General features: G+C 40.7%; 1 protein-coding gene across 4 annotated transcripts in view; it reads right to left on the minus strand.

Annotated features, from left to right (window-relative positions):
- The window catches only part of kirrel1b (kirre like nephrin family adhesion molecule 1b), a 181,367-nt gene that overhangs the window by 62,890 nt on the left and 105,773 nt on the right, over positions 1 to 12,704 (minus strand). The window lies entirely within an intron of this gene.

Raw genomic sequence — 12,704 nt, forward strand, 5'->3', positions numbered from 1 at the left:
TCTCTCTTTCTAGTTGGTCTGCGTTCACGTTTGCAACATCGTTCCATATCCCCGCTTGTGGACATTGGTGTTTTGTCATGAAATTAAAAAAATGAGCATAACTTGAGGAAAATTCCAGCTTAAATATCAATCATATGTCATGACATTGCTAAATTTGGCAGGTCAAATAAAGGTAAAGTGGTACCCAAATGAAGAACCGTTGACTCTTCTTTGTCAGCAGAGCCAAATGCACCAGATCATTCATAGAGTTGAGATTCCCACCACTAGCCTGCACTGCACAGATATGACAGTCTCTTTGTAGAGACAGCAGACATTAGTCGCTTGACATCTCTGACTACAGCTTGCAGTCATCTGTAAGGTGAGTGATGGTTGACCAGCTGTTGACCAGATTCTGGTAATTTCCACCATGCATTAAGAAAAATGTGGACAATGTGGAAAGAAGTGTTACTGTTAAAACCTTCCACAAGTCTTTGTTGCATATCGTGGCATGGTTGCTTCCACATCTCACGTGCCAGGGTCCACTTGAATCGTGCCTGAGACCACCTCTGTAGGGGGCCTGGGCCAGCATAGTAACTTCTACATGTTTGGCTACATGTCCAGCTGTCCCCAGCACTGCCTGGGTTCATTTCAAACTGAGAAGCTCACTTTTATTTCTTTTCTTTAGGCCCTGCATAAAAAATCGGCTTTACATCCTCTTGTTTAAACTTTAAAACAAACTTTTCTTTCTCATCACAAAGTTATTTTTTCCCTCTCGAAAGGTTTTCCAATGTCATCCGATGCAACTTGATCCATAAAGCAAATTTAAAGACAACAAAAAGTTGACCAAAATGGGATACAATATTTTTAAATTAAAAACCTAATAAAGCACAAGGCCAATGTAAGCTGCTTTATTTTGTAAAGATGATTCATTTTTAAGTCATTGGTAAATGGAAAATGTACAGTACATAATGTTAAGACAGCACAAGGGCTAAGGTTATTCAAAGAATAATCAAGGAGTCATTATTGATACAAAGCTCAGCTTTTTAACCTTCTGAGAGCATGACTTATTGATTTTAGGCTCAAGTTTTCTTCAAACTTCTCATTAAAATCTGCTTTTACTCAAATTTCCATTCTCCTCTTATTCAGGTTGCTCCTGCTTGTTCGTCAAACTGCCCTCTCTGATTTTCTCAGTGCCCACGTACGAAACTTTCTCTGCATGATTCAAATGTTTCTGAGCTGCTCTGTGATATCTAAAACCAACCAAGTGACTGGCACTCTTTATTTTGGTAAAAAAAATAAAAAAAATCAACATGGAATAATAAAAATTAAAGAGAAATTTCTTTGTCACACCAGATTTTAACTGGCTTTTCATCTGCTCATTAATACAAAATGGTGAAATGATAGAAAAGTATAATTTGTGCAACTTTTACTCGGCAGAACTATTCATCTTCCCATCCTCAGCCCTTTACAGAGCCATGATGTCTGACCTGTGGATGCAGTGATTAGAATACAAATTCAGGTATCTGTCATATCCCAGCTAGATTTAAAGAGTGAGATCTGATCAGCCACAGATGCTTGGAGGATGATTTCAGCTGTGATTCCTAACTTTTCCTTTAAAGCCCCAGATTATGTCTTGCAAAGATGGCAGATCTGGTAAATGGCATCTCCAGATCTTCAGGCGACTGCGTAAAGTGAGAGATAAAAAGAAATGTGATTATATCTATTTCACTAGCCTGCAATGCTGACAGACCCTTATCTGAAAAGATCTAGGGTATCGAACAGATGATTTCACAGATATCTGGAGATTAATTTGTCATGTAAGCATGACAAGATGCATCCTTCTATTGGACATTATAGAACCGTAAACTTTCAACCCATTATTATCATCAAAGAGAATACGCACTGACATCACATTGGCAAAAAACATCTGAAACACAGCTGTCTGCTTAATAGCAGTCAACTACAACAGCCAGATATCTACATAAATTAAGAATATTTGGACTCAACAGAGATCCATACTGTTTACTAAAGTCACAGTGGAGAGTGGATATTGATATGTGGCCATAAATTGAGTTTCCTCACATTTTATGGACCTGCAGCAGTCGAGTCTGGAAGCGAGGAAAGCATGGATCAGAGATTCAGCAGCAGAGAAGGAGAGTCTATATTTTAAGGTGGAAGAATGCAGTTTTAGAAAGCTGAGTGGTTACTGTAAAAATTATGCCAAGACTGCAGATGTGAGGGGGAGGAGATACGGTACAACTGTCAATACTGAGGCTGAAGTTTTCAGTGAGTTTAGTGATGGATTAAGGGCAGATGATGATGATGTCAAATTTGATGTAGTTTAGGGAAGGAAAAAAATGTGTTCATCTATGTTTTTAATTCAGTTAGTTTGTCAGTTGGGCCTTGAACTGGTAAAGATGTAAAGTTGGATATCATCAGCGTGACAATGCAAGCAGAGACCATGGTGATGGATGATGTTTCTAAGGTGAAGTAAGTAATAAGGAAAAGGAGAGGACCAAGCATCAAACCCTGGGGGACGCCTTGTGTCAAAGGTGCCATGGAGGATGCAGTATAAAAAAATATTCACCCCCTTGGATGTTTTACCTTTTGATTGAATTAATAAATCATTCATGGTCAATATTATATCAAAAGTACAAATGGGTCCAACCAAAACAAAAATGGTTAAATACAGGGTTGTGTTCGTGCTGCAGAAGCTACTGAGCATGTTATGGATTTTAGAGCAAAACCTGATGCTCCTTTACCACCACTGAGAAACGCATACACCATATGTTCTTAAATCCAGCGTGCAAAAACAACCAGAAGAGCAACTCGAAGAAAGTTTGTGTCAGTTGTCTGTGATCTTTTTCTCTCGTTTGGCGAATGTCTGTGGCAGCATTACAGCGCCATGCACATATGCTTGGCATATGCACTGCAGCAGTTCCATGCTCACGTGGATATTTCCTGAAACTATTCCGTCTTTATGGAAAACTTTTTCAAAACGAAACGGCAATATATCGTTTTTGTCTCCGTGTGGACGGGGGCCTCAGTGACCGTGCAAGAATGAGACATACAACAACTTTTGCCTGGGTTCTTCACCTGTCAAAGCTTTATGGCAAAAAGAAATCGACTGTTGAAGAAAACTCAGATTAAATCTCAAATTAAGTTCACCAAAAGGCATGTGGGAGACTCAGTGGTTAAGTGGAAGAAAGTTCTTTGGTCTGGTGAGACCAAAATGGTGCTTTTAGGCCATCAGAGAGGACACCAAACTCTACACATCACCACAAACATACCATCCTCACTGTGAAACACAGTGGTGGCAGCATCACGCTGTGGGGATGCTTTTTGGCAGGCAGCCCTGAAAAGCTTGCAAAGGTAGAGGGTAAAATAAATGTGGCAAAATATAGAAAAGTCCTCAAGAACAAACTTAATCAATCTGAAAGAAAACTACGACTTGGGAGGTTTATTTTCCAGACAGACACTAGCCTGGAAGCATACAGTGAAAGCTACATCGAAATGGTTTAAAGACAACAAGATGAATGTTCTGGAGTTGCTGTCACAGCCCAGACCTCAATCCAATGGATAATGTGTAGCTGAACTTACAACGTGTTGTTCACGTGCAACCTCTGTGCAGACTTTGAGAAGTTTTCCAAAGGACGGAGTAAAATGACAAAGTCACGATGTTTGAGCCTGACTGGGACACAGACTCAGTGCTGTGATTGCAGCCAAAGGTGACTCTACTAAATACTGACCAGAAGGAGGTAAATATCTATGCAGTCATTGCATTTATTTTATTTTACATATGTTTGTTTAATTGATATTACTTTGTAGAAATCTGAATGTTGGCATAGTAAATTATCATGAAGGATATATGTTTTCATTAGTATCGATTTTCTCAGTACCGTAAACTGAGAAAATCGATAACAATGTGGTCCTTTGGCATTGATAATAAAATCAATGTGGCCTTTTTGCCAACCCAAGCTGCCCATCTCTGCTTTACAAAAAAGAACAGAAAATATCTGTGATTTCATTTTTAGGGTATTATATGTATATTCAAAGAGGTGGATAACTGGATTTGAGTCCTTATAGGATTCCGTTTAGCTCGTTTATGGTGATAACCTGCAATAAAATCCCTCAAAGATGCAGTGTGAAATCTTGCGGACAGATTGCATAGCAGCGTATATTCCTGCTTTGATTCCAATGAAAAGTCATTTCAATGATTTCTGTTTTTAACTGGACCCACAGCTCCATTGCTCAGATTTGCATATTCGTCATTCCTCTGTGCTTTCTGCCTGTTTCGTCTCTTTTTTTGCCCCCTTTTCAAGTTTTTTCCCTGGACTTCACTGGGGCTTATGTGTGTCTCTGCGTGGGCATTTGTAAGTGAATGTGTGTGCGTGCCTGCATGCATGTATGTGTGCGCGTGTGTTGAACGGCCATCCTTGCCAAGCTGTGATACAGCCTGCTCTTTTTCATCACACAGTACAAAGGATTTTGCTTACACACTCACATTTCCTGCAGCAAAATAAGCCTTTTGGCGATTGCAGTGCCACTAAAATACACGGGTATAAAAACTACAAGTGTAGCGCTGGCATACATTAGCGCTCTCGCATAAAGAGAAAGTGTCAGGTGAGGAGGCGAGGCACTAACCCGCTGCTGTTTTCAACCGTTTGCATCATCAGGTAAAATTGTTTCATATTCCAGAGAAAGTCTTGCGAGAAGGCGCATTAATTAAAGGAGAGAAGAAGAAGACTGTGGCGCCTTAGATGACACATGCACTCTCACATGCACGGGCGCTCACACAACTGCACTGAATCCTGCACAGACAGCAGCTGGTGCACACTGAATCACACTCATCTTAGGCACTCATACTTCACTCATTCACATGCATGCTGCAGATACATGCAAGCACTCACACATGCACACACTTCCACAGAGTTAGTGTTTGTCTTCCCGTGGGCTATTCTGTTCTTGGATCATGGTTAAAACAATCCTATTAGCTAATTAAGGCAAAACTGCTTAATAAAGCAGGCCGTGGCTCTGAGGGACACGTCTCAGCGGGATCTCAGCACAAAGGTGCAAACAACAGGGAGATTCACTGATTTGTCAGGAGGATTACACGACCTGTCATGTTATTTGTGCAGAAGGCTTCTTTTAATGTAGACAGCAATCTTCAGACTTCACAGTGAGTGCTTTGATGTTTTCGTCAACTTTTCCTTTTGAATACTGAATCAAGAAGACGACTGCTGTGACTGTGAGCTGATGGAGCTGCTATCTGTTTGAAGTTTAAAGGAAAATCCTCCTTAAAACTCTTAACTACTGCAGTTGTTTGGTTGTTTTTTTCTCTGTCCAAGGATCAAGCAGAAGATTTGATTCTGAAATATCATCTCAGATACATCCATCGCAGAAAATACAGGTTTTTGAAAATGCCAATCTGGGAAACAGAGATTTCGTCCTACCTTCCCTGATAGCGCAGTTAGCTGATAGTCTTTTGGGCCGTGTGTGGCATTTATCCGATAACTTTGGCTAAGATCTAGCATGGCACACCGAATGAGGGCCAAATCTTAACCACATGCTTTTCTTTGTATCTTCAAAACTGGCAGAAATTTCTCTTCTGGGAGATAGTATTAACTTTTTGGCCATTTGTGGGATGTAAGTGACATGGCAAATCATATCATAACTACATTTTGCCATACCCTCAGTATTGATGGGAATTTCTTCTTGAGATCACTATGTAACAGAAGCACTTGTCCAAGATAGTTGGCATGATCTTGGTGGAGGTCTTGCTTTGTACTGGTTCTGGCATGGCTTTCCACCTGGGTCAGATTTTGGCCATCATTCAATTCTAAACACGGGCCACATCTTTGCTGTTCATTGGCCCATATCCAAGATAAATAAATTTAAGAGGCGTCTAGCTGCAGACCTCTATAGGGGGCCGTATTGGGCTGATGTTGCAGACCTCTACAATGAGATGACCTTGACCATGGGGCAGGAAGTGATGTAGTAGCCCTTGATGGGTTTTTCCTTAGTTTGTGGTGTGTTATTTTTAATTTTATCCCCTTACCCTAACCTTTAGGGTTTGGATGCCTTGACCTAAACATTAGGCTCCATATGCCTAACCCTTACCTTAATGGTTTTGGTGGCTTACCCTAATACTTAGGGTCCTGGTGCCTTACTCTAACCTTTAAGGGTTTGGGTGCCCTAACCCTTATGGTCCAGGTGCCTAACCATAAACTTTGTGGTTTGAGTTTCTAACCCTAACCTTTAGGGTCCAGGTGTCTAACCCTTACCTTTATGATTCAGTAGCCTAACCCTAATCTTTGAGGTTCAGGTGCCTAACCCTTACATTTAGGGTCCAGGCGCATAACCCTAATCTTTGAGGTTCAGGTGCCTAACCCTAACTTTATGGTTTGGGTGCCTAGTGCTAACCTTAAGGATCCAGGTGCCTAACCCTAACCTTTAGGGTCCAGGTGTCTAACCCTTACCTTTATGGTTTGAGGTCCTAACCCTTACATACACAAAATTGCTCCACTCAGATGCAAATAAGCCTCATTACAAAAAGCATCTAATCCACAAAGGCCAGTGCTAACTGCCACGGGGCAGTAAAAGTGGTGCAATTTAACACCAAATAAAAAACAGGTATTCAACGGCACTATTTCTCGCTCCCCCTCTTGTTTCTCCTCTTTCAATCTCAGTCAAACATTGCTATGCATCCTAAGATCAACTTTTCATCAACAAGCAAAATGTGTTTGTTAAGAAAACCTGTGAGCTGAAGTATTTGAGGAGCAGTGATGAGTTTGAAATGGCTTGTTATATTTTACAGTATGAGATCAAATGTCATAGATACCTTTAAAAAAAAAATCAGCTCTAAAATAAAAAAAGTTTACAAATAGGCTAACCCCTTCATGGTTTACGTTGAAGAAGTTTGATGTGATATTACTTTTTGTCCATTTACAACAGCTATTTACAGCTGTTTATGATTCTGTACAATGAAACAACTCTGCCATTACGCAGCGCGCACACTGTGTGTGTTTGGCACACTGAGATGTTTTGTTTTAATGCATGTTTTATCATGCTGTCGGACAGAGCAGGAGCTGTATAAGGAGATGTTTCTCTAGTATTTCAATTGTTTTATTTTATTATTCTTTTAAAAAGAATAGAGGGAGCGCATACGGGTGATGGAGCACAGTCATTATGCATGGCAAGGCAGTTGTGCATAAATATTAACAACTTTGGTCCTACAATAATGTGTTTTACCTGTGAAAGAGTATAAATAAAACTGTAGTATCTAATAACAGGCTGGTTTTGTCTCATAAACAGCTATGTCTTACTCTGTCATTGTGTTGTTTTGATCTTTGCACACAGCCACTAATGTGCCTCTTAGCCTGTGGCAAAACAGGCGGTAAGTGCGCTCTGGAGGCAAAAATTGTGTGCATACTAGCGCCTGCATCTGATCAGAGCAAATTATCTAGAGGATCCTTTGCAAATGAGGAGCTATTAGTGGGCACAAAGCTTGCACTAAAGCCTGCCCTTTAGGCGCGATGCAAAAAATCTTAGTGGATCAACCCCTTGGTTTTATTTCAACAACCATAGATTCATGTAACTCTGAACCTCTGCAGAAGCCAGTTAGCTTGATGTGCACAGCTTAAAAAATGTAATATGTAATCGAAATGGCACCTACTATGCTATGGTGTAGTACAATTCAGATGTATAAACCAAGCTGTAGCTTACACAGTCATGGCCGTACCACAAACCACAGAGGTCAGAGAATCAGTATTTGAGGTGTATATCTTTAAATAAATTTCCTTTCCTGTGCCAGTTAGAAAGTTATTGCAACAGAAGGAGACTAATATGCTCCCCTGATAACTGTCATTGATTGTGTTTGGGTTAGGAAGTGACTACTCTCGTCAACAATATGCAATCTTTGTGCTGTCTTTTGGATATTTGGTGGTATTTGGGTCAGACAGAATTGATGAGAGATGCTGAAGATGATTTGGTCTAAATAAAATCATTTCACTTGTGAAGTGTTTGCAGCACAGTGTTATTCATCCTCAGTCTGACTGAGTCGTCTAGGGCGCACATTCAGTGGATTATTGGATGAAAAATCATTTATTCTGTCTTTCAGAGTCTTCTCCTTTTAAATAATTGGTTAAGATTTGGTGCGTTCAAGGCTGCACTGGTTAGCTCAGTAAAATATCAACTGGCCCTGTCTTTACTTTCTTCACTTATACAGAGACAAAAATAAAAAGAGGAGAAACTCTAACAAAAAGTTCAGCTTTTGGCAAAAACTGAGGCCAGACAGAGAAAGAGAGATGATGAAGATGAGAGAGGTACTGTCTGCCCACTGGTCACAGGATTACTTTTATGTTTCTGTTAAAACTGAGAAATGGTTCTCAGCTGATTTTACCTGATTAAAAAAGGTATGATAATACCCCACTTGCCTTTTTCAGCAGTCTTGTCTCCTTTAAGCTCAGTTCCTCTACCAGAAGAGCCTCAAGGGTTCTTCTCAGTCTCCAAGCGGATCTGGACAAACATCTCAGATATTCTTCCTGGAATCTGCTGGAGCCAATTGGGGGTTACAGCCTAGAGTGCTCTGATTACCACTGGTACCACAGCTGCCATCACTCCTCACATCCTCTCTGTTCTTTCAGGGTTTCTTACTGAGTCCAGAAAGACCAGGAAGTACCCATAGTTCCCTCATTCTCTGCATATATCCCCTTTCGCTGGGGTTGCTTTCAGAGTAGCATTCAAACAGTTCCACCACTTGTTACCTTGGTTCCCCAACACCCGACACACATCTGGTGTTCAGCATAGCTCTCCTTTTTATCACACTGTTATCCAGGGTAATGGCACATATAGGTAGCATCAAGGATCTGGCCTAAGGGTCGAGGTGGCAGCAGGCTAAGCAAGTCAGCCAAATCATCCCACTCCAAGCAACATTTTTCTGCTCTCCCTGGGGAATTCCACTGCCAGAAGCAATATATGATCCCTTCAGCAAGTCCCGGGTCTACCTCGGGGTCTCCTCCCAGTTGAACGCACCAGAAGACCACCACAGGGAGGCCACCAGAAGGCATCCAGTTGCCCAAACCACCTGAACTGGCTCCTTTTGATGCAAAGGAGCAGTACTTAATCCACTGGGGGATGTCCAGTGCCTTGTAAATGTTTTTGTATCCATCCCCTTACTTTTCAATAACGCTTTCTCTGAGTTGCCAGGAATACTGATGAACCAATGACTGGATCTTCTAGGCACAGATGTCTTTATACTACAATCACTTCAGACACATTCACTGCACTCAGGTGATCCCCATATCACTAATTGTGAGACTACAGTAGCACCACAGCAACATCTCCAGCTCTTCCTGGGGGATTCCCAGTCAAGCTGAATTTATAATTCCAGAGCGAGTCCTGGGTCTAACCTGGGACCCCCCCCCCCAGTTCAATGCACCTGGAAGGGAGGCAACCAGGACGGAAGGATCCTAACCATACCTAAACCACCTTAAGTAGCTTCTTTTGAGACAAAGTAGCAGGACCTAATACAGTGCCGAAAAAAACATTCACCTCCCATATTCCTTCCAATTTTTTGATGCTGGATTTAACTGTACTTAACTGTACTTACTTTGTATCCATCCCCTGACATATACTTTCCAATAACCTTTACCCTGAGTTGCTTGGAATGTTCTTTTTTCTTCATGATGTAACAGTAGCCAGGAATACTGATGAACCAGTGATTGGACCTTCCAGACATACGTAGGTGTCTTTATAATACAATTACTTGAGACAAATTGGCTGCACTCAGTTGATCACAGTTCGCTAATTGTGCGATTACTGGCATGATCTCTGTTGAATTAGACCAGGCACCTTGAAGGGGGTGAATATTTATCCAGTCATATTGTTAATTTTCAAGATCTAAAAAAAGCACATATTTAGACCTGGGAAAGCTTGTTTTTTTTGCCTCAGTACTTTTAAAACCCTGTTTTCAGGAAAAATGAGGTTAAAACCAGACAAAGTTTGACCTTTAAATCTCCCAGTCTGTTCTCATTAATCAGTAATAATTAGGTATAATGAGCAGGCACAGGGATCAAATATGTGATTACTGGCTACACTTTGGCTATAATGCAAACAATTCATGTAATTATATACATCTTGAAGATCTTATACAACAACTATAAAGCTGCATAAAATATAAATGCACTATTTCCCAAATGTTCCCAGGCAGAAAGATGATTATATTCATAGACTGAAAGTTTGTGCATCTTCCTCTTTCATCTTCAGGAGTCAAAGACAAACAAAGGAGCTGAGCCTAAACACTGGAAATGGGAGCTTCTGCTGCTGTTAAAGGAGTCGAAGAAGAAGGAGCTGTGATATCCTGCTGACATGAGTGATTTACATGTGGGTCATGTTATGCATGATTTATGCAAAATTAACAGCTATTACGAGCGGGGGCCCTCTTCTTCGTGTCTAACTCTGTACAGAACAACGCAAATTCTCCCGGGACGGGCTGCGGTGGGTTCCTGTGTGAGTGTGACAGAGATAGAGACAGAAGGAGAGAGAGAGAGGAGACATAATGACAGAAAGACAAAAAGGAGGAGACACAGATCATTTCTGTTTGTGTGTCATGATCTATGAGTGTGCACGGATGTTTGGTGTGTATTAATCTGTGTTTATGACAGTGTGGGTTTGTGTTAGTGTGCGTAGTGATGTGTTTGTGTGTGGCCTGTCAGCCTGCAGCAGGGACTCAGATCGCAGAGGAGCGAGCCGCACTGACAGAGAACAGAGATGTAATTAACCCTACGGGATACCCCGACACACACCTCCCTCCTCCACCATCCTTCCCTCCTCCTTCTCTTTCTTCCCTCCTTTCCTTTATTCCTACATTTCATCATCCCTCCTTTCCTCTTTCTCCTTCTGCTCTCTTGGTTCAAAGATTCATCTTTTTTACCGTCTGAATTTTGGCAACCATTTTGTCTTTAGAATATCATGCACATTAGTTCCAGTCACATTTCAGTCATTTTTAACCCTTTATAGACTACTTTTAGTTGATGAAACCCAAAAACATCTTTATTTCATACCTGTCCAGTCTGCTTTCACCTTAAGGCCCAGCCCTTCCACCTTCTCTCTGAGCCTGGCTTGACCCAACCAGTTAAGCATATTTACAGGCCAAAGCATGATTTCAGCCTGATATCTTCTTCTAAGATGGCTGTTCATATTGTTTAAAATGCAAGTCTAGGTTGTTTTAATGACACAAATCTGTCCAGATGAGCCCCATATAGAAGCAGGTATTACATATTTGGCCTATTTCTTGTTTATGGTAAACGGAACAGTGAGGATGAGGAGCAGACGTGCAGACATCACTGTGGACTCAATGCTGAGATCATCAGCCTGTTATCAGGCTGCTACAGTCTGCCCAGCAAACTTAACTGGAAAACTGAGTTTCACTGGAACAGGTAATTAACAGTGTGAATTTCATCGACTAAAACTAAGACTAAAAATGTTTGTTGACACCTTTTTTTCACACCAAAAACTAGACTAAGACTAACAAAAATAGATCTTTGATGACTAAAACTGACAAAAACTAAGTTTAGTTTTCATCAAGATGTCTAAAAATAGTCTAAAATACAATGTAGTTTTCATTGGACATTCAAAATCCAAGATATTTCTCAAAGGGTGAGTAGGTCTGTCAAAATGCAATGCATCTGTAGCTATTCTGCTTTTTAGCAATAGAAAGCAGTGACCCCAGGTTTGGCAGAGTGCAGAGAACACACTACCATGACTTGGTACCAGATTCAGGCAAGAGAATAATGCTTGGACTAAAACTAGACTAAAACTATAAAAGGGTAGAAATGACAAATGATAAAATGTGACTAAAACTAAAAGACATTTCATCTACAGACTAAGAGTGAGACTCTTGTCCTTTTCTTCACTGTACTATTCCACTGTTTGGTCGCTGAGCAGACTAGCAATGACACTTTTTAACAGCTTTTCTCTCTCATTATTTCAACATAAACATTAAGAGAAAAACAGCGATACATTTTATCAAAAAAAAAACAAAAAACACTTAGGATGTATCCAAATCTCACGGCATGATAATACCCTGGTAACAAGTCTACGTTACAGAATTTATTGCAGCGTCAAAAACCACAAGACTTGGAATAAAGTGAACATCGGCTTTTATTAACAACTGCACTTTCCTTTATACAATATGTGTAAACAAGTGCCATAGGTGTGCACTACATTTGAAAAATATACTTGTACTTCTTGCTCCAGTGAGTTTACTAACCTGCTACAACCTTCATTTTCCACCACGGGAAATTGCTGTAGGTCCTTGGCCACTTATTCACGATACACCTTGTGATCTGTTTTGTGGAAGCGGGATTGTGAACGCTTTCTTAAGAGTGGTTTGGCCTAGCTAGATTCTGCTCCTCTCATCTTTGCGAATCTTTTTGGGGTGATAATCTGCCAAGTGGTTCCTTATGTTACCCATATTCCCCATCACTGCATTCTGGCAGATCCTGGATGTTGTTTTTTGTTTATCCATCACCTTTTCTCCTTTATCATTTCTTGACTCGGAAACCAAAATGTTTCCACACACCAGATTTAAAAGTTGCTGGCGCCTTCTCAATCTCAGAAACTTTGTCACTCTGTTCTTCCTCACCACTCATAGCATCCACCATTTCTGCGTGACACTTTTTGTCCTGAAGACCTTTCGATTGGAACATTCCCATGTCCACTAC

This window comes from Cheilinus undulatus, linkage group 13, assembly GCF_018320785.1.
Source record: "Cheilinus undulatus linkage group 13, ASM1832078v1, whole genome shotgun sequence".
NCBI lineage: Eukaryota > Metazoa > Chordata > Actinopteri > Labriformes > Labridae > Cheilinus > Cheilinus undulatus.